General features: G+C 47.9%; 14 non-coding genes across 14 annotated transcripts; all 14 read left to right on the plus strand.

Moving 5' to 3' along the window:
* Positions 1-671: 671 nt before the first annotated feature.
* On the plus strand, positions 672-862 carry LOC142710653 (U2 spliceosomal RNA). The gene has a single exon (XR_012869659.1). It is a non-coding gene; the product is annotated as a U2 spliceosomal RNA (small nuclear RNA).
* Positions 863-2,131: 1,269 nt separating this feature from the next.
* LOC142710654 (U2 spliceosomal RNA) lies at positions 2,132-2,322 on the plus strand. Its single transcript, XR_012869660.1, has one exon. It is a non-coding gene; the product is annotated as a U2 spliceosomal RNA (small nuclear RNA).
* A 1,272-nt stretch (positions 2,323-3,594) lies between these two features.
* Positions 3,595-3,785, plus strand: LOC142710655 (U2 spliceosomal RNA). Its single transcript, XR_012869661.1, has one exon. It is a non-coding gene; the product is annotated as a U2 spliceosomal RNA (small nuclear RNA).
* Positions 3,786-5,069: 1,284 nt separating this feature from the next.
* On the plus strand, positions 5,070-5,260 carry LOC142710645 (U2 spliceosomal RNA). Its single transcript, XR_012869653.1, has one exon. It is a non-coding gene; the product is annotated as a U2 spliceosomal RNA (small nuclear RNA).
* Positions 5,261-6,548: 1,288 nt separating this feature from the next.
* LOC142710656 (U2 spliceosomal RNA) lies at positions 6,549-6,739 on the plus strand. The gene has a single exon (XR_012869662.1). It is a non-coding gene; the product is annotated as a U2 spliceosomal RNA (small nuclear RNA).
* Positions 6,740-8,031: 1,292 nt separating this feature from the next.
* LOC142710658 (U2 spliceosomal RNA) lies at positions 8,032-8,222 on the plus strand. The gene has a single exon (XR_012869664.1). It is a non-coding gene; the product is annotated as a U2 spliceosomal RNA (small nuclear RNA).
* Positions 8,223-9,502: 1,280 nt separating this feature from the next.
* Positions 9,503-9,693, plus strand: LOC142710659 (U2 spliceosomal RNA). The gene has a single exon (XR_012869665.1). It is a non-coding gene; the product is annotated as a U2 spliceosomal RNA (small nuclear RNA).
* Positions 9,694-10,977: 1,284 nt separating this feature from the next.
* Positions 10,978-11,168, plus strand: LOC142710661 (U2 spliceosomal RNA). Its single transcript, XR_012869666.1, has one exon. It is a non-coding gene; the product is annotated as a U2 spliceosomal RNA (small nuclear RNA).
* Positions 11,169-12,444: 1,276 nt separating this feature from the next.
* Positions 12,445-12,635, plus strand: LOC142710662 (U2 spliceosomal RNA). Its single transcript, XR_012869667.1, has one exon. It is a non-coding gene; the product is annotated as a U2 spliceosomal RNA (small nuclear RNA).
* A 1,300-nt stretch (positions 12,636-13,935) lies between these two features.
* LOC142710663 (U2 spliceosomal RNA) lies at positions 13,936-14,126 on the plus strand. Its single transcript, XR_012869668.1, has one exon. It is a non-coding gene; the product is annotated as a U2 spliceosomal RNA (small nuclear RNA).
* A 1,276-nt stretch (positions 14,127-15,402) lies between these two features.
* Positions 15,403-15,593, plus strand: LOC142710664 (U2 spliceosomal RNA). Its single transcript, XR_012869669.1, has one exon. It is a non-coding gene; the product is annotated as a U2 spliceosomal RNA (small nuclear RNA).
* A 1,272-nt stretch (positions 15,594-16,865) lies between these two features.
* LOC142710665 (U2 spliceosomal RNA) lies at positions 16,866-17,056 on the plus strand. Its single transcript, XR_012869670.1, has one exon. It is a non-coding gene; the product is annotated as a U2 spliceosomal RNA (small nuclear RNA).
* Positions 17,057-18,332: 1,276 nt separating this feature from the next.
* On the plus strand, positions 18,333-18,523 carry LOC142710666 (U2 spliceosomal RNA). The gene has a single exon (XR_012869671.1). It is a non-coding gene; the product is annotated as a U2 spliceosomal RNA (small nuclear RNA).
* Positions 18,524-19,799: 1,276 nt separating this feature from the next.
* Positions 19,800-19,990, plus strand: LOC142710667 (U2 spliceosomal RNA). Its single transcript, XR_012869672.1, has one exon. It is a non-coding gene; the product is annotated as a U2 spliceosomal RNA (small nuclear RNA).
* Positions 19,991-20,880: the final 890 nt, after the last annotated feature.

Genomic DNA, 20,880 nt, shown 5'->3' on the forward strand with positions numbered 1-20,880 from the left:
AGCAAGGAGAAGTTGTCTGTAAAGTTGGTGGATGCCTATTTTCCATTTTGCAGTCCCTTGTCTCCCTCTTGTGGCCTCCTGGAGGCAACTAGCTGTGCAAAAAAAAGACAGCCTGGCGGCCGGCTGTTGCAGTGTTGCCCTCTCAGGCAACACTGAGTGACTGACTGAGCCTCACCGTCTTATATAAAGTTCAGACGGAACTTTGCACGTGTCATAGTGGAGCCCTCAGGATTCCAGAGCCAGCTTTCTGACATCATAATGGGGCCTCAGAGATAAAAGCCTGGGCCCAGGCAGTGTTGGTCAGTGCTGCTCAGCAGGCAGCACTGGACTGGACTGGATTACAGCTGATACAAGGTGTGAAGGAACAAGGGGTGGCTGTGGGCATGCACTTGCTGCCGCTGCCAGTGTTTATCTGCATGGCAGCAGGGCATTTGGGCGTTGCCAGGAAGGCGTTTTTATGTAGATTCCTCCTCTTTCAGCACTGCATTGTGGTGCAAGCAAAAGAAGCAAATCCTGTCTGGCTTCCTCTCCGGCCTTTATTCACCTCCCGTGTAGCTGTGAGTGTGTGAGCCTGCAGGGCCCCATGGAATTGCCTAGAAGTAGGCTGAATCGCTGCAAGGGCTGAACAGCAGTATCGGGCAGGCTCGGGCAACGCGCGGCCCGTTCGGGTTATCGCTTCTCGGCCTTTTGGCTAAGATCAAGTGTAGTATCTGTTCTTATCAGTTTAATATCTGATACGTCCCCTATCTGGGGACCATATATTAAATGGATTTTTAGAACAGGGAGATGGAAATAGAGCTTGCTCTGTCCACTCCACGCATTGACCTGGTATTGCAGTATTTCCAGGACCGGTGCACCCTTTCCTTATGTGTTGACTAAAAGCAGATTCCAAAAGTGTTTTTTGTCTTTGCTATTGTTTCTGTCTTTCTGAAGGGATCTCCCCTTTTAATCCCATTATTTCAACACCTGTTGGACAATGCATGAGTGATAATGAGCTCATTGATTAAATGCAATTAATGAATAGATTGCCACCTCTTGTTGTGTGTCGTCTGTGTTTCTGTGTTTCCGGCATTTCACATTGGAACACCACATTCACCTTCCTTGTCTTCTCTCCGCCCTCCCTTTTAGGTAAGTTAAAGAGCTGCACCTGAGCCAGCCACTGATTGATTGATTGATTGATTGATTGATTGATTGATTGATTGATTGATTGATGCAGCACAACAGTCAAATAGTGGAGTGGAGTAGGGGAACAGCAAACAGCCAATAAAGCAGCCCGCCCGCTCGCCTGCCCGCCACAATGGACCTACCTGTGTACATGTACTGTCGTCCCTACATTTCAAGAAGAAGTAAGAATTGCAGTTGCAACAAAGCCTTGCTTGCCTACAAAGAGAGCAGCAATTTGGATTTGTTACTATGTTACCTAGAAGAATAACAAACTGTGCAAGGATGGAGGTTGTAGGAGCAAGGAGAAGTTGTCTGTAAAGTTGGTGGATGCCTATTTTCCATTTTGCAGTCCCTTGTCTCCCTCTTGTGGCCTCCTGGAGGCAACTAGCTGTGCAAAAAAAAGACAGCCTGGCGGCCGGCTGTTGCAGTGTTGCCCTCTCAGGCAACACTGAGTGACTGACTGAGCCTCACCGTCTTATATAAAGTTCAGACGGAACTTTGCACGTGTCATAGTGGAGCCCTCAGGATTCCAGAGCCAGCTTTCTGACATCATAATGGGGCCTCAGAGATAAAAGCCTGGGCCCAGGCAGTGTTGGTCAGTGCTGCTCAGCAGGCAGCACTGGACTGGACTGGATTACAGCTGATACAAGGTGTGAAGGAACAAGGGGTGGCTGTGGGCATGCACTTGCTGCCGCTGCCAGTGTTTATCTGCATGGCAGCAGGGCATTTGGGCGTTGCCAGGAAGGCGTTTTTATGTAGATTCCTCCTCTTTCAGCACTGCATTGTGGTGCAAGCAAAAGAAGCAAATCCTGTCTGGCTTCCTCTCCGGCCTTTATTCACCTCCCGTGTAGCTGTGAGTGTGTGAGCCTGCAGGGCCCCATGGAATTGCCTAGAAGTAGGCTGAATCGCTGCAAGGGCTGAACAGCAGTATCGGGCAGGCTCGGGCAACGCGCGGCCCGTTCGGGTTATCGCTTCTCGGCCTTTTGGCTAAGATCAAGTGTAGTATCTGTTCTTATCAGTTTAATATCTGATACGTCCCCTATCTGGGGACCATATATTAAATGGATTTTTAGAACAGGGAGATGGAAATAGAGCTTGCTCTGTCCACTCCACGCATTGACCTGGTATTGCAGTATTTCCAGGACCGGTGCACCCTTTCCTTATGTGTTGACTAAAAGCAGATTCCAAAAGTGTTTTTTGTCTTTGCTATTGTTTCTGTCTTTCTGAAGGGATCTCCCCTTTTAATCCCATTATTTCAACACCTGTTGGACAATGCATGAGTGATAATGAGCTCATTGATTAAATGCAATTAATGAATAGATTGCCACCTCTTGTTGTGTGTCGTCTGTGTTTCTGTGTTTCCGGCATTTCACATTGGAACACCTCATTCACCTTCCTTGTCTTCTCTCCGCCCTCCCTTTTAGGTAAGTTAAAGAGCTGCACCTGAGCCAGCCACTGATTGATTGATTGATTGATTGATTGATTGATTGATGCAGCACAACAGTCAAATAGTGGAGTGGAGTAGGGGAACAGCAAACAGCCAATAAAGCAGCCCGCCCGCTCGCCTGCCCGCCACAATGGACCTACCTGTGTACACTAGATGGATGTGATGGAATGTACTGTCGTCCCTACATTTCAAGAAGAAGTAAGAATTGCAGTTGCAACAAAGCCTTGCTTGCCTACAAAGAGAGCAGCAATTTGGATTTGTTACTATGTTACCTAGAAGAATAACAAACTGTGCAAGGATGGAGGTTGTAGGAGCAAGGAGAAGTTGTCTGTAAAGTTGGTGGATGCCTATTTTCCATTTTGCAGTCCCTTGTCTCCCTCTTGTGGCCTCCTGGAGGCAACTAGCTGTGCAAAAAAAAGACAGCCTGGCGGCCGGCTGTTGCAGTGTTGCCCTCTCAGGCAACACTGAGTGACTGACTGAGCCTCACCGTCTTATATAAAGTTCAGACGGAACTTTGCACGTGTCATAGTGGAGCCCTCAGGATTCCAGAGCCAGCTTTCTGACATCATAATGGGGCCTCAGAGATAAAAGCCTGGGCCCAGGCAGTGTTGATCAGTGCTGCTCAGCAGGCAGCACTGGACTGGACTGGATTACAGCTGATACAAGGTGTGAAGGAACAAGGGGTGGCTGTGGGCATGCACTTGCTGCCGCTGCCAGTGTTTATCTGCATGGCAGCAGGGCATTTGGGCGTTGCCAGGAAGGCGTTTTTATGTAGATTCCTCCTCTTTCAGCACTGCATTGTGGTGCAAGCAAAAGAAGCAAATCCTGTCTGGCTTCCTCTCCGGCCTTTATTCACCTCCCGTGTAGCTGTGAGTGTGTGAGCCTGCAGGGCCCCATGGAATTGCCTAGAAGTAGGCTGAATCGCTGCAAGGGCTGAACAGCAGTATCGGGCAGGCTCGGGCAACGCGCGGCCCGTTCGGGTTATCGCTTCTCGGCCTTTTGGCTAAGATCAAGTGTAGTATCTGTTCTTATCAGTTTAATATCTGATACGTCCCCTATCTGGGGACCATATATTAAATGGATTTTTAGAACAGGGAGATGGAAATAGAGCTTGCTCTGTCCACTCCACGCATTGACCTGGTATTGCAGTATTTCCAGGACCGGTGCACCCTTTCCTTATGTGTTGACTAAAAGCAGATTCCAAAAGTGTTTTTTGTCTTTGCTATTGTTTCTGTCTTTCTGAAGGGATCTCCCCTTTTAATCCCATTATTTCAACACCTGTTGGACAATGCATGAGTGATAATGAGCTCATTGATTAAATGCAATTAATGAATAGATTGCCACCTCTTGTTGTGTGTCGTCTGTGTTTCTGTGTTTCCGGCATTTCACATTGGAACACCTCATTCACCTTCCTTGTCTTCTCTCCGCCCTCCCTTTTAGGTAAGTTAAAGAGCTGCACCTGAGCCAGCCACTGATTGATTGATTGATTGATTGATTGATTGATTGATTGATTGATTGATGCAGCACAACAGTCAAATAGTGGAGTGGAGTAGGGGAACAGCAAACAGCCAATAAAGCAGCCCGCCCGCTCGCCTGCCCGCCACAATGGACCTACCTGTGTACACTAGATGGATGTGATGGAATGTACTGTCGTCCCTACATTTCAAGAAGAAGTAAGAATTGCAGTTGCAACAAAGCCTTGCTTGCCTACAAAGAGAGCAGCAATTTGGATTTGTTACTATGTTACCTAGAAGAATAACAAACTGTGCAAGGATGGAGGTTGTAGGAGCAAGGAGAAGTTGTCTGTAAAGTTGGTGGATGCCTATTTTCCATTTTGCAGTCCCTTGTCTCCCTCTTGTGGCCTCCTGGAGGCAACTAGCTGTGCAAAAAAAAGACAGCCTGGCGGCCGGCTGTTGCAGTGTTGCCCTCTCAGGCAACACTGAGTGACTGACTGAGCCTCACCGTCTTATATAAAGTTCAGACGGAACTTTGCACGTGTCATAGTGGAGCCCTCAGGATTCCAGAGCCAGCTTTCTGACATCATAATGGGGCCTCAGAGATAAAAGCCTGGGCCCAGGCAGTGTTGGTCAGTGCTGCTCAGCAGGCAGCACTGGACTGGACTGGATTACAGCTGATACAAGGTGTGAAGGAACAAGGGGTGGCTGTGGGCATGCACTTGCTGCCGCTGCCAGTGTTTATCTGCATGGCAGCAGGGCATTTGGGCGTTGCCAGGAAGGCGTTTTTATGTAGATTCCTCCTCTTTCAGCACTGCATTGTGGTGCAAGCAAAAGAAGCAAATCCTGTCTGGCTTCCTCTCCGGCCTTTATTCACCTCCCGTGTAGCTGTGAGTGTGTGAGCCTGCAGGGCCCCATGGAATTGCCTAGAAGTAGGCTGAATCGCTGCAAGGGCTGAACAGCAGTATCGGGCAGCCTCGGGCAACGCGCGGCCCGTTCGGGTTATCGCTTCTCGGCCTTTTGGCTAAGATCAAGTGTAGTATCTGTTCTTATCAGTTTAATATCTGATACGTCCCCTATCTGGGGACCATATATTAAATGGATTTTTAGAACAGGGAGATGGAAATAGAGCTTGCTCTGTCCACTCCACGCATTGACCTGGTATTGCAGTATTTCCAGGACCGGTGCACCATTTCCTTATGTGTTGACTAAAAGCAGATTCCAAAAGTGTTTTTTGTCTTTGCTATTGTTTCTGTCTTTCTGAAGGGATCTCCCCTTTTAATCCCATTATTTCAACACCTGTTGGACAATGCATGAGTGATAATGAGCTCATTGATTAAATGCAATTAATGAATAGATTGCCACCTCTTGTTGTGTGTCGTCTGTGTTTCTGTGTTTCCGGCATTTCACATTGGAACACCTCATTCACCTTCCTTGTCTTCTCTCCGCCCTCCCTTTTAGGTAAGTTAAAGAGCTGCACCTGAGCCAGCCACTGATTGATTGATTGATTGATTGATTGATTGATTGATTGATTGATTGATTGATGCAGCACAACAGTCAAATAGTAGAGTGGAGTAGGGGAACAGCAAACAGCCAATAAAGCAGCCCGCCCGCTCGCCTGCCCGCCACAATGGACCTACCTGTGTACACTAGATGGATGTGATGGAATGTACTGTCGTCCCTACATTTCAAGAAGAAGTAAGAATTGCAGTTGCAACAAAGCCTTGCTTGCCTACAAAGAGAGCAGCAATTTGGATTTGTTACTATGTTACCTAGAAGAATAACAAACTGTGCAAGGATGGAGGTTGTAGGAGCAAGGAGAAGTTGTCTGTAAAGTTGGTGGATGCCTATTTTCCATTTTGCAGTCCCTTGTCTCCCTCTTGTGGCCTCCTGGAGGCAACTAGCTGTGCAAAAAAAAGACAGCCTGGCGGCCGGCTGTTGCAGTGTTGCCCTCTCAGGCAACACTGAGTGACTGACTGAGCCTCACCGTCTTATATAAAGTTCAGACGGAACTTTGCACGTGTCATAGTGGAGCCCTCAGGATTCCAGAGCCAGCTTTCTGACATCATAATGGGGCCTCAGAGATAAAAGCCTGGGCCCAGGCAGTGTTGGTCAGTGCTGCTCAGCAGGCAGCACTGGACTGGACTGGATTACAGCTGATACAAGGTGTGAAGGAACAAGGGGTGGCTGTGGGCATGCACTTGCTGCCGCTGCCAGTGTTTATCTGCATGGCAGCAGGGCATTTGGGCGTTGCCAGGAAGGCGTTTTTATGTAGATTCCTCCTCTTTCAGCACTGCATTGTGGTGCAAGCAAAAGAAGCAAATCCTGTCTGGCTTCCTCTCCGGCCTTTATTCACCTCCCGTGTAGCTGTGAGTGTGTGAGCCTGCAGGGCCCCATGGAATTGCCTAGAAGTAGGCTGAATCGCTGCAAGGGCTGAACAGCAGTATCGGGCAGGCTCGGGCAACGCGCGGCCCGTTCGGGTTATCGCTTCTCGGCCTTTTGGCTAAGATCAAGTGTAGTATCTGTTCTTATCAGTTTAATATCTGATACGTCCCCTATCTGGGGACCATATATTAAATGGATTTTTAGAACAGGGAGATGGAAATAGAGCTTGCTCTGTCCACTCCACGCATTGACCTGGTATTGCAGTATTTCCAGGACCGGTGCACCCTTTCCTTATGTGTTGACTAAAAGCAGATTCCAAAAGTGTTTTTTGTCTTTGCTATTGTTTCTGTCTTTCTGAAGGGATCTCCCCTTTTAATCCCATTATTTCAACACCTGTTGGACAATGCATGAGTGATAATGAGCTCATTGATTAAATGCAATTAATGAATAGATTGCCACCTCTTGTTGTGTGTCGTCTGTGTTTCTGTGTTTCCGGCATTTCACATTGGAACACCTCATTCACCTTCCTTGTCTTCTCTCCGCCCTCCCTTTTAGGTAAGTTAAAGAGCTGCACCTGAGCCAGCCACTGATTGATTGATTGATTGATTGATTGATTGATTGATTGATTGATTGATTGATTGATTGATGCAGCACAACAGTCAAATAGTGGAGTGGAGTAGGGGAACAGCAAACAGCCAATAAAGCAGCCCGCCCGCTCGCCTGCCCGCCACAATGGACCTACCTGTGTACACTAGATGGATGTGATGGAATGTACTGTCGTCCCTACATTTCAAGAAGAAGTAAGAATTGCAGTTGCAACAAAGCCTTGCTTGCCTACAAAGAGAGCAGCAATTTGGATTTGTTACTATGTTACCTAGAAGAATAACAAACTGTGCAAGGATGGAGGTTGTAGGAGCAAGGAGAAGTTGTCTGTAAAGTTGGTGGATGCCTATTTTCCATTTTGCAGTCCCTTGTCTCCCTCTTGTGGCCTCCTGGAGGCAACTAGCTGTGCAAAAAAAAGACAGCCTGGCGGCCGGCTGTTGCAGTGTTGCCCTCTCAGGCAACACTGAGTGACTGACTGAGCCTCACCGTCTTATATAAAGTTCAGACGGAACTTTGCACGTGTCATAGTGGAGCCCTCAGGATTCCAGAGCCAGCTTTCTGACATCATAATGGGGCCTCAGAGAAGCCTGGGCCCAGGCAGTGTTGGTCAGTGCTGCTCAGCAGGCAGCACTGGACTGGACTGGATTACAGCTGATACAAGGTGTGAAGGAACAAGGGGTGGCTGTGGGCATGCACTTGCTGCCGCTGCCAGTGTTTATCTGCATGGCAGCAGGGCATTTGGGCGTTGCCAGGAAGGCGTTTTTATGTAGATTCCTCCTCTTTCAGCACTGCATTGTGGTGCAAGCAAAAGAAGCAAATCCTGTCTGGCTTCCTCTCCGGCCTTTATTCACCTCCCGTGTAGCTGTGAGTGTGTGAGCCTGCAGGGCCCCATGGAATTGCCTAGAAGTAGGCTGAATCGCTGCAAGGGCTGAACAGCAGTATCGGGCAGGCTCGGGCAACGCGCGGCCCGTTCGGGTTATCGCTTCTCGGCCTTTTGGCTAAGATCAAGTGTAGTATCTGTTCTTATCAGTTTAATATCTGATACGTCCCCTATCTGGGGACCATATATTAAATGGATTTTTAGAACAGGGAGATGGAAATAGAGCTTGCTCTGTCCACTCCACGCATTGACCTGGTATTGCAGTATTTCCAGGACCGGTGCACCCTTTCCTTATGTGTTGACTAAAAGCAGATTCCAAAAGTGTTTTTTGTCTTTGCTATTGTTTCTGTCTTTCTGAAGGGATCTCCCCTTTTAATCCCATTATTTCAACACCTGTTGGACAATGCATGAGTGATAATGAGCTCATTGATTAAATGCAATTAATGAATAGATTGCCACCTCTTGTTGTGTGTCGTCTGTGTTTCTGTGTTTCCGGCATTTCACATTGGAACACCTCATTCACCTTCCTTGTCTTCTCTCCGCCCTCCCTTTTAGGTAAGTTAAAGAGCTGCACCTGAGCCAGCCACTGATTGATTGATTGATTGATTGATTGATTGATTGATTGATTGATGCAGCACAACAGTCAAATAGTGGAGTGGAGTAGGGGAACAGCAAACAGCCAATAAAGCAGCCCGCCCGCTCGCCTGCCCGCCACAATGGACCTACCTGTGTACACTAGATGGATGTGATGGAATGTACTGTCGTCCCTACATTTCAAGAAGAAGTAAGAATTGCAGTTGCAACAAAGCCTTGCTTGCCTACAAAGAGAGCAGCAATTTGGATTTGTTACTATGTTACCTAGAAGAATAACAAACTGTGCAAGGATGGAGGTTGTAGGAGCAAGGAGAAGTTGTCTGTAAAGTTGGTGGATGCCTATTTTCCATTTTGCAGTCCCTTGTCTCCCTCTTGTGGCCTCCTGGAGGCAACTAGCTGTGCAAAAAAAAGACAGCCTGGCGGCCGGCTGTTGCAGTGTTGCCCTCTCAGGCAACACTGAGTGACTGACTGAGCCTCACCGTCTTATATAAAGTTCAGACGGAACTTTGCACGTGTCATAGTGGAGCCCTCAGGATTCCAGAGCCAGCTTTCTGACATCATAATGGGGCCTCAGAGATAAAAGCCTGGGCCCAGGCAGTGTTGGTCAGTGCTGCTCAGCAGGCAGCACTGGACTGGACTGGATTACAGCTGATACAAGGTGTGAAGGAACAAGGGGTGGCTGTGGGCATGCACTTGCTGCCGCTGCCAGTGTTTATCTGCATGGCAGCAGGGCATTTGGGCGTTGCCAGGAAGGCGTTTTTATGTAGATTCCTCCTCTTTCAGCACTGCATTGTGGTGCAAGCAAAAGAAGCAAATCCTGTCTGGCTTCCTCTCCGGCCTTTATTCACCTCCCGTGTAGCTGTGAGTGTGTGAGCCTGCAGGGCCCCATGGAATTGCCTAGAAGTAGGCTGAATCGCTGCAAGGGCTGAACAGCAGTATCGGGCAGGCTCGGGCAACGCGCGGCCCGTTCGGGTTATCGCTTCTCGGCCTTTTGGCTAAGATCAAGTGTAGTATCTGTTCTTATCAGTTTAATATCTGATACGTCCCCTATCTGGGGACCATATATTAAATGGATTTTTAGAACAGGGAGATGGAAATAGAGCTTGCTCTGTCCACTCCACGCATTGACCTGGTATTGCAGTATTTCCAGGACCGGTGCACCCTTTCCTTATGTGTTGACTAAAAGCAGATTCCAAAAGTGTTTTTTGTCTTTGCTATTGTTTCTGTCTTTCTGAAGGGATCTCCCCTTTTAATCCCATTATTTCAACACCTGTTGGACAATGCATGAGTGATAATGAGCTCATTGATTAAATGCAATTAATGAATAGATTGCCACCTCTTGTTGTGTGTCGTCTGTGTTTCTGTGTTTCCGGCATTTCACATTGGAACACCTCATTCACCTTCCTTGTCTTCTCTCCGCCCTCCCTTTTAGGTAAGTTAAAGAGCTGCACCTGAGCCAGCCACTGATTGATTGATTGATTGATTGATTGATTGATTGATTGATTGATTGATGCAGCACAACAGTCAAATAGTGGAGTGGAGTAGGGGAACAGCAAACAGCCAATAAAGCAGCCCGCCCGCTCGCCTGCCCGCCACAATGGACCTACCTGTGTACACTAGATGGATGTGATGGAATGTACTGTCGTCCCTACATTTCAAGAAGAAGTAAGAATTGCAGTTGCAACAAAGCCTTGCTTGCCTACAAAGAGAGCAGCAATTTGGATTTGTTACTATGTTACCTAGAAGAATAACAAACTGTGCAAGGATGGAGGTTGTAGGAGCAAGGAGAAGTTGTCTGTAAAGTTGGTGGATGCCTATTTTCCATTTTGCAGTCCCTTGTCTCCCTCTTGTGGCCTCCTGGAGGCAACTAGCTGTGCAAAAAAAAGACAGCCTGGCGGCCGGCTGTTGCAGTGTTGCCCTCTCAGGCAACACTGAGTGACTGACTGAGCCTCACCGTCTTATATAAAGTTCAGACGGAACTTTGCACGTGTCATAGTGGAGCCCTCAGGATTCCAGAGCCAGCTTTCTGACATCATAATGGGGCCTCAGAGATAAAAGCCTGGGCCCAGGCAGTGTTGGTCAGTGCTGCTCAGCAGGCAGCACTGGACTGGACTGGATTACAGCTGATACAAGGTGTGAAGGAACAAGGGGTGGCTGTGGGCATGCACTTGCTGCCGCTGCCAGTGTTTATCTGCATGGCAGCAGGGCATTTGGGCGTTGCCAGGAAGGCGTTTTTATGTAGATTCCTCCTCTTTCAGCACTGCATTGTGGTGCAAGCAAAAGAAGCAAATCCTGTCTGGCTTCCTCTCCGGCCTTTATTCACCTCCCGTGTAGCTGTGAGTGTGTGAGCCTGCAGGGCCCCATGGAATTGCCTAGAAGTAGGCTGAATCGCTGCAAGGGCTGAACAGCAGTATCGGGCAGGCTCGGGCAACGCGCGGCCCGTTCGGGTTATCGCTTCTCGGCCTTTTGGCTAAGATCAAGTGTAGTATCTGTTCTTATCAGTTTAATATCTGATACGTCCCCTATCTGGGGACCATATATTAAATGGATTTTTAGAACAGGGAGATGGAAATAGAGCTTGCTCTGTCCACTCCACGCATTGACCTGGTATTGCAGTATTTCCAGGACCGGTGCACCCTTTCCTTATGTGTTGACTAAAAGCAGATTCCAAAAGTGTTTTTTGTCTTTGCTATTGTTTCTGTCTTTCTGAAGGGATCTCCCCTTTTAATCCCATTATTTCAACACCTGTTGGACAATGCATGAGTGATAATGAGCTCATTGATTAAATGCAATTAATGAATAGATTGCCACCTCTTGTTGTGTGTCGTCTGTGTTTCTGTGTTTCCGGCATTTCACATTGGAACACCTCATTCACCTTCCTTGTCTTCTCTCCGCCCTCCCTTTTAGGTAAGTTAAAGAGCTGCACCTGAGCCAGCCACTGATTGATTGATTGATTGATTGATTGATTGATTGATTGATGCAGCACAACAGTCAAATAGTGGAGTGGAGTAGGGGAACAGCAAACAGCCAATAAAGCAGCCCGCCCGCTCGCCTGCCCGCCACAATGGACCTACCTGTGTACACTAGATGGATGTGATGGAATGTACTGTCGTCCCTACATTTCAAGAAGAAGTAAGAATTGCAGTTGCAACAAAGCCTTGCTTGCCTACAAAGAGAGCAGCAATTTGGATTTGTTACTATGTTACCTAGAAGAATAACAAACTGTGCAAGGATGGAGGTTGTAGGAGCAAGGAGAAGTTGTCTGTAAAGTTGGTGGATGCCTATTTTCCATTTTGCAGTCCCTTGTCTCCCTCTTGTGGCCTCCTGGAGGCAACTAGCTGTGCAAAAAAAAGACAGCCTGGCGGCCGGCTGTTGCAGTGTTGCCCTCTCAGGCAACACTGAGTGACTGACTGAGCCTCACCGTCTTATATAAAGTTCAGACGGAACTTTGCACGTGTCATAGTGGAGCCCTCAGGATTCCAGAGCCAGCTTTCTGACATCATAATGGGGCCTCAGAGATAAAAGCCTGGGCCCAGGCAGTGTTGGTCAGTGCTGCTCAGCAGGCAGCACTGGACTGGACTGGATTACAGCTGATACAAGGTGTGAAGGAACAAGGGGTGGCTGTGGGCATGCACTTGCTGCCGCTGCCAGTGTTTATCTGCATGGCAGCAGGGCATTTGGGCGTTGCCAGGAAGGCGTTTTTATGTAGATTCCTCCTCTTTCAGCACTGCATTGTGGTGCAAGCAAAAGAAGCAAATCCTGTCTGGCTTCCTCTCCGGCCTTTATTCACCTCCCGTGTAGCTGTGAGTGTGTGAGCCTGCAGGGCCCCATGGAATTGCCTAGAAGTAGGCTGAATCGCTGCAAGGGCTGAACAGCAGTATCGGGCAGGCTCGGGCAACGCGCGGCCCGTTCGGGTTATCGCTTCTCGGCCTTTTGGCTAAGATCAAGTGTAGTATCTGTTCTTATCAGTTTAATATCTGATACGTCCCCTATCTGGGGACCATATATTAAATGGATTTTTAGAACAGGGAGATGGAAATAGAGCTTGCTCTGTCCACTCCACGCATTGACCTGGTATTGCAGTATTTCCAGGACCGGTGCACCCTTTCCTTATGTGTTGACTAAAAGCAGATTCCAAAAGTGTTTTTTGTCTTTGCTATTGTTTCTGTCTTTCTGAAGGGATCTCCCCTTTTAATCCCATTATTTCAACACCTGTTGGACAATGCATGAGTGATAATGAGCTCATTGATTAAATGCAATTAATGAATAGATTGCCACCTCTTGTTGTGTGTCGTCTGTGTTTCTGTGTTTCCGGCATTTCACATTGGAACACCTCATTCACCTTCCTTGTCTTCTCTCCGCCCTCCCTTTTAGGTAAGTTAAAGAGCTGCACCTGAGCCAGCCACTGATTGATTGATTGATTGATTGATTGATTGATTGATTGATTGATTGATTGATTGATTGATTGATGCAGCACAACAGTCAAATAGTGGAGTGGAGTAGGGGAACAGCAAACAGCCAATAAAGCAGCCCGCCCGCTCGCCTGCCCGCCACAATGGACCTACCTGTGTACACTAGATGGATGTGATGGAATGTACTGTCGTCCCTACATTTCAAGAAGAAGTAAGAATTGCAGTTGCAACAAAGCCTTGCTTGCCTACAAAGAGAGCAGCAATTTGGATTTGTTACTATGTTACCTAGAAGAATAACAAACTGTGCAAGGATGGAGGTTGTAGGAGCAAGGAGAAGTTGTCTGTAAAGTTGGTGGATGCCTATTTTCCATTTTGCAGTCCCTTGTCTCCCTCTTGTGGCCTCCTGGAGGCAACTAGCTGTGCAAAAAAAAGACAGCCTGGCGGCCGGCTGTTGCAGTGTTGCCCTCTCAGGCAACACTGAGTGACTGACTGAGCCTCACCGTCTTATATAAAGTTCAGACGGAACTTTGCACGTGTCATAGTGGAGCCCTCAGGATTCCAGAGCCAGCTTTCTGACATCATAATGGGGCCTCAGAGATAAAAGCCTGGGCCCAGGCAGTGTTGGTCAGTGCTGCTCAGCAGGCAGCACTGGACTGGACTGGATTACAGCTGATACAAGGTGTGAAGGAACAAGGGGTGGCTGTGGGCATGCACTTGCTGCCGCTGCCAGTGTTTATCTGCATGGCAGCAGGGCATTTGGGCGTTGCCAGGAAGGCGTTTTTATGTAGATTCCTCCTCTTTCAGCACTGCATTGTGGTGCAAGCAAAAGAAGCAAGTCCTGTCTGGCTTCCTCTCCGGCCTTTATTCACCTCCCGTGTAGCTGTGAGTGTGTGAGCCTGCAGGGCCCCATGGAATTGCCTAGAAGTAGGCTGAATCGCTGCAAGGGCTGAACAGCAGTATCGGGCAGGCTCGGGCAACGCGCGGCCCGTTCGGGTTATCGCTTCTCGGCCTTTTGGCTAAGATCAAGTGTAGTATCTGTTCTTATCAGTTTAATATCTGATACGTCCCCTATCTGGGGACCATATATTAAATGGATTTTTAGAACAGGGAGATGGAAATAGAGCTTGCTCTGTCCACTCCACGCATTGACCTGGTATTGCAGTATTTCCAGGACCGGTGCACCCTTTCCTTATGTGTTGACTAAAAGCAGATTCCAAAAGTGTTTTTTGTCTTTGCTATTGTTTCTGTCTTTCTGAAGGGATCTCCCCTTTTAATCCCATTATTTCAACACCTGTTGGACAATGCATGAGTGATAATGAGCTCATTGATTAAATGCAATTAATGAATAGATTGCCACCTCTTGTTGTGTGTCGTCTGTGTTTCTGTGTTTCCGGCATTTCACATTGGAACACCTCATTCACCTTCCTTGTCTTCTCTCCGCCCTCCCTTTTAGGTAAGTTAAAGAGCTGCACCTGAGCCAGCCACTGATTGATTGATTGATTGATTGATTGATTGATTGATTGATGCAGCACAACAGTCAAATAGTGGAGTGGAGTAGGGGAACAGCAAACAGCCAATAAAGCAGCCCGCCCGCTCGCCTGCCCGCCACAATGGACCTACCTGTGTACACTAGATGGATGTGATGGAATGTACTGTCGTCCCTACATTTCAAGAAGAAGTAAGAATTGCAGTTGCAACAAAGCCTTGCTTGCCTACAAAGAGAGCAGCAATTTGGATTTGTTACTATGTTACCTAGAAGAATAACAAACTGTGCAAGGATGGAGGTTGTAGGAGCAAGGAGAAGTTGTCTGTAAAGTTGGTGGATGCCTATTTTCCATTTTGCAGTCCCTTGTCTCCCTCTTGTGGCCTCCTGGAGGCAACTAGCTGTGCAAAAAAAAGACAGCCTGGCGGCCGGCTGTTGCAGTGTTGCCCTCTCAGGCAACACTGAGTGACTGACTGAGCCTCACCGTCTTATATAAAGTTCAGACGGAACTTTGCACGTGTCATAGTGGAGCCCTCAGGATTCCAGAGCCAGCTTTCTGACATCATAATGGGGCCTCAGAGATAAAAGCCTGGGCCCAGGCAGTGTTGGTCAGTGCTGCTCAGCAGGCAGCACTGGACTGGACTGGATTACAGCTGATACAAGGTGTGAAGGAACAAGGGGTGGCTGTGGGCATGCACTTGCTGCCGCTGCCAGTGTTTATCTGCATGGCAGCAGGGCATTTGGGCGTTGCCAGGAAGGCGTTTTTATGTAGATTCCTCCTCTTTCAGCACTGCATTGTGGTGCAAGCAAAAGAAGCAAATCCTGTCTGGCTTCCTCTCCGGCCTTTATTCACCTCCCGTGTAGCTGTGAGTGTGTGAGCCTGCAGGGCCCCATGGAATTGCCTAGAAGTAGGCTGAATCGCTGCAAGGGCTGAACAGCAGTATCGGGCAGGCTCGGGCAACGCGCGGCCCGTTCGGGTTATCGCTTCTCGGCCTTTTGGCTAAGATCAAGTGTAGTATCTGTTCTTATCAGTTTAATATCTGATACGTCCCCTATCTGGGGACCATATATTAAATGGATTTTTAGAACAGGGAGATGGAAATAGAGCTTGCTCTGTCCACTCCACGCATTGACCTGGTATTGCAGTATTTCCAGGACCGGTGCACCCTTTCCTTATGTGTTGACTAAAAGCAGATTCCAAAAGTGTTTTTTGTCTTTGCTATTGTTTCTGTCTTTCTGAAGGGATCTCCCCTTTTAATCCCATTATTTCAACACCTGTTGGACAATGCATGAGTGATAATGAGCTCATTGATTAAATGCAATTAATGAATAGATTGCCACCTCTTGTTGTGTGTCGTCTGTGTTTCTGTGTTTCCGGCATTTCACATTGGAACACCTCATTCACCTTCCTTGTCTTCTCTCCGCCCTCCCTTTTAGGTAAGTTAAAGAGCTGCACCTGAGCCAGCCACTGATTGATTGATTGATTGATTGATTGATTGATTGATGCAGCACAACAGTCAAATAGTGGAGTGGAGTAGGGGAACAGCAAACAGCCAATAAAGCAGCCCGCCCGCTCGCCTGCCCGCCACAATGGACCTACCTGTGTACACTAGATGGATGTGATGGAATGTACTGTCGTCCCTACATTTCAAGAAGAAGTAAGAATTGCAGTTGCAACAAAGCCTTGCTTGCCTACAAAGAGAGCAGCAATTTGGATTTATTACTATGTTACCTAGAAGAATAACAAACTGTGCAAGGATGGATGTTGTAGGAGCAAGGAGAAGTTGTCTGTAAAGTTGGTGGATGCCTATTTTCCATTTTGCAGTCCCTTGTCTCCCTCTTGTGGCCTCCTGGAGGCAACTAGCTGTGCAAAAAAAAGACAGCCTGGCGGCCGGCTGTTGCAGTGTTGCCCTCTCAGGCAACACTGAGTGACTGACTGAGCCTCACCGTCTTATATAAAGTTCAGACGGAACTTTGCACGTGTCATAGTGGAGCCCTCAGGATTCCAGAGCCAGCTTTCTGACATCATAATGGGGCCTCAGAGATAAAAGCCTGGGCCCAGGCAGTGTTGGTCAGTGCTGCTCAGCAGGCAGCACTGGACTGGACTGGATTACAGCTGATACAAGGTGTGAAGGAACAAGGGGTGGCTGTGGGCATGCACTTGCTGCCGCTGCCAGTGTTTATCTGCATGGCAGCAGGGCATTTGGGCGTTGCCAGGAAGGCGTTTTTATGTAGATTCCTCCTCTTTCAGCACTGCATTGTGGTGCAAGCAAAAGAAGCAAATCCTGTCTGGCTTCCTCTCCGGCCTTTATTCACCTCCCGTGTAGCTGTGAGTGTGTGAGCCTGCAGGGCCCCATGGAATTGCCTAGAAGTAGGCTGAATCGCTGCAAGGGCTGAACAGCAGTATCGGGCAGGCTCGGGCAACGCGCGGCCCGTTCGGGTTATCGCTTCTCGGCCTTTTGGCTAAGATCAAGTGTAGTATCTGTTCTTATCAGTTTAATATCTGATACGTCCCCTATCTGGGGACCATATATTAAATGGATTTTTAGAACAGGGAGATGGAAATAGAGCTTGCTCTGTCCACTCCACGCATTGACCTGGTATTGCAGTATTTCCAGGACCGGTGCACCCTTTCCTTATGTGTTGACTAAAAGCAGATTCCAAAAGTGTTTTTTGTCTTTGCTATTGTTTCTGTCTTTCTGAAGGGATCTCCCCTTTTAATCCCATTATTTCAACACCTGTTGGACAATGCATGAGTGATAATGAGCTCATTGATTAAATGCAATTAATGAATAGATTGCCACCTCTTGTTGTGTGTCGTCTGTGTTTCTGTGTTTCCGGCATTTCACATTGGAACACCTCATTCACCTTCCTTGTCTTCTCTCCGCCCTCCCTTTTAGGTAAGTTAAAGAGCTGCACCTGAGCCAGCCACTGATTGATTGATTGATTGATTGATTGATTGATTGATTGATGCAGCACAACAGTCAAATAGTGGAGTGGAGTAGGGGAACAGCAAACAGCCAATAAAGCAGCCCGCCCGCTCGCCTGCCCGCCACAATGGACCTACCTGTGTACACTAGATGGATGTGATGGAATGTACTGTCGTCCCTACATTTCAAGAAGAAGTAAGAATTGCAGTTGCAACAAAGCCTTGCTTGCCTACAAAGAGAGCAGCAATTTGGATTTGTTACTATGTTACCTAGAAGAATAACAAACTGTGCAAGGATGGAGGTTGTAGGAGCAAGGAGAAGTTGTCTGTAAAGTTGGTGGATGCCTATTTTCCATTTTGCAGTCCCTTGTCTCCCTCTTGTGGCCTCCTGGAGGCAACTAGCTGTGCAAAAAAAAGTCAGCCTGGCGGCCGGCTGTTGCAGTGTTGCCCTCTCAGGCAACACTGAGTGACTGACTGAGCCTCACCGTCTTATATAAAGTTCAGACGGAACTTTGCACGTGTCATAGTGGAGCCCTCAGGATTCCAGAGCCAGCTTTCTGACATCATAATGGGGCCTCAGAGATAAAAGCCTGGGCCCAGGCAGTGTTGGTCAGTGCTGCTCAGCAGGCAGCACTGGACTGGACTGGATTACAGCTGATACAAGGTGTGAAGGAACAAGGGGTGGCTGTGGGCATGCACTTGCTGCCGCTGCCAGTGTTTATCTGCATGGCAGCAGGGCATTTGGGCGTTGCCAGGAAGGCGTTTTTATGTAGATTCCTCCTCTTTCAGCACTGCATTGTGGTGCAAGCAAAAGAAGCAAATCCTGTCTGGCTTCCTCTCCGGCCTTTATTCACCTCCCGTGTAGCTGTGAGTGTGTGAGCCTGCAGGGCCCCATGGAATTGCCTAGAAGTAGGCTGAATCGCTGCAAGGGCTGAACAGCAGTATCGGGCAGGCTCGGGCAACGCGCGGCCCGTTCGGGTTATCGCTTCTCGGCCTTTTGGCTAAGATCAAGTGTAGTATCTGTTCTTATCAGTTTAATATCTGATACGTCCCCTATCTGGGGACCATATATTAAATGGATTTTTAGAACAGGGAGATGGAAATAGAGCTTGCTCTGTCCACTCCACGCATTGACCTGGTATTGCAGTATTTCCAGGACCGGTGCACCCTTTCCTTATGTGTTGACTAAAAGCAGATTCCAAAAGTGTTTTTTGTCTTTGCTATTGTTTCTGTCTTTCTGAAGGGATCTCCCCTTTTAATCCCATTATTTCAACACCTGTTGGACAATGCATGAGTGATAATGAGCTCATTGATTAAATGCAATTAATGAATAGATTGCCACCTCTTGTTGTGTGTCGTCTGTGTTTCTGTGTTTCCGGCATTTCACATTGGAGCACCTCATTCACCTTCCTTGTCTTCTCTCCGCCCTCCCTTTTAGGTAAGTTAAAGAGCTGCACCTGAGCCAGCCACTGATTGATTGATTGATTGATTGATTGATTGATTGATTGATGCAGCACAACAGTCAAATAGTGGAGTGGAGTAGGGGAACAGCAAACAGCCAATAAAGCAGCCCGCCCGCTCGCCTGCCCGCCACAATGGACCTACCTGTGTACACTAGATGGATGTGATGGAATGTACTGTCGTCCCTACATTTCAAGAAGAAGTAAGAATTGCAGTTGCAACAAAGCCTTGCTTGCCTACAAAGAGAGCAGCAATTTGGATTTGTTACTATGTTACCTAGAAGAATAACAAACTGTGCAAGGATGGAGGTTGTAGGAGCAAGGAGAAGTTGTCTGTAAAGTTGGTGGATGCCTATTTTCCATTTTGCAGTCCCTTGTCTCCCTCTTGTGGCCTCCTGGAGGCAACTAGCTGTGCAAAAAAAAGACAGCCTGGCGGCCGGCTGTTGCAGTGTTGCCCTCTCAGGCAACACTGAGTGACTGACTGAGCCTCACCGTCTTATATAAAGTTCAGACGGAACTTTGCACGTGTCATAGTGGAGCCCTCAGGATTCCAGAGCCAGCTTTCTGACATCATAATGGGGCCTCAGAGATAAAAGCCTGGGCCCAGGCAGTGTTGGTCAGTGCTGCTCAGCAGGCAGCACTGGACTGGACTGGATTACAGCTGATACAAGGTGTGAAGGAACAAGGGGTGGCTGTGGGCATGCACTTGCTGCCGCTGCCAGTGTTTATCTGCATGGCAGCAGGGCATTTGGGCGTTGCCAGGAAGGCGTTTTTATGTAGATTCCTCCTCTTTCAGCACTGCATTGTGGTGCAAGCAAAAGAAGCAAATCCTGTCTGGCTTCCTCTCCGGCCTTTATTCACCTCCCGTGTAGCTGTGAGTGTGTGAGCCTGCAGGGCCCCATGGAATTGCCTAGAAGTAGGCTGAATCGCTGCAAGGGCTGAACAGCAGTATCGGGCAGGCTCGGGCAACGCGCGGCCCGTTCGGGTTATCGCTTCTCGGCCTTTTGGCTAAGATCAAGTGTAGTATCTGTTCTTATCAGTTTAATATCTGATACGTCCCCTATCTGGGGACCATATATTAAATGGATTTTTAGAACAGGGAGATGGAAATAGAGCTTGCTCTGTCCACTCCACGCATTGACCTGGTATTGCAGTATTTCCAGGACCGGTGCACCCTTTCCTTATGTGTTGACTAAAAGCAGATTCCAAAAGTGTTTTTTGTCTTTGCTATTGTTTCTGTCTTTCTGAAGGGATCTCCCCTTTTAATCCCATTATTTCAACACCTGTTGGACAATGCATGAGTGATAATGAGCTCATTGATTAAATGCAATTAATGAATAGATTGCCACCTCTTGTTGTGTGTCGTCTGTGTTTCTGTGTTTCCGGCATTTCACATTGGAACACCTCATTCACCTTCCTTGTCTTCTCTCCGCCCTCCCTTTTAGGTAAGTTAAAGAGCTGCACCTGAGCCAGCCACTGATTGATTGATTGATTGATTGATTGATTGATTGATTGATTGATTGATTGATTGATTGATTGATGCAGCACAACAGTCAAATAGTGGAGTGGAGTAGGGGAACAGCAAACAGCCAATAAAGCAGCCCGCCCGCTCGCCTGCCCGCCACAATGGACCTACCTGTGTACACTAGATGGATGTGATGGAATGTACTGTCGTCCCTACATTTCAAGAAGAAGTAAGAATTGCAGTTGCAACAAAGCCTTGCTTGCCTACAAAGAGAGCAGCAATTTGGATTTGTTACTATGTTACCTAGAAGAATAACAAACTGTGCAAGGATGGAGGTTGTAGGAGCAAGGAGAAGTTGTCTGTAAAGTTGGTGGATGCCTATTTTCCATTTTGCAGTCCCTTGTCTCCCTCTTGTGGCCTCCTGGAGGCAACTAGCTGTGCAAAAAAAAGACAGCCTGGCGGCCGGCTGTTGCAGTGTTGCCCTCTCAGGCAACACTGAGTGACTGACTGAGCCTCACCGTCTTATATAAAGTTCAGACGGAACTTTGCACGTGTCATAGTGGAGCCCTCAGGATTCCAGAGCCAGCTTTCTGACATCATAATG

This window comes from Rhinoderma darwinii, unplaced genomic scaffold (genome assembly GCF_050947455.1).
Source record: "Rhinoderma darwinii isolate aRhiDar2 unplaced genomic scaffold, aRhiDar2.hap1 Scaffold_4269, whole genome shotgun sequence".
Lineage (NCBI taxonomy): Eukaryota > Metazoa > Chordata > Amphibia > Anura > Rhinodermatidae > Rhinoderma > Rhinoderma darwinii.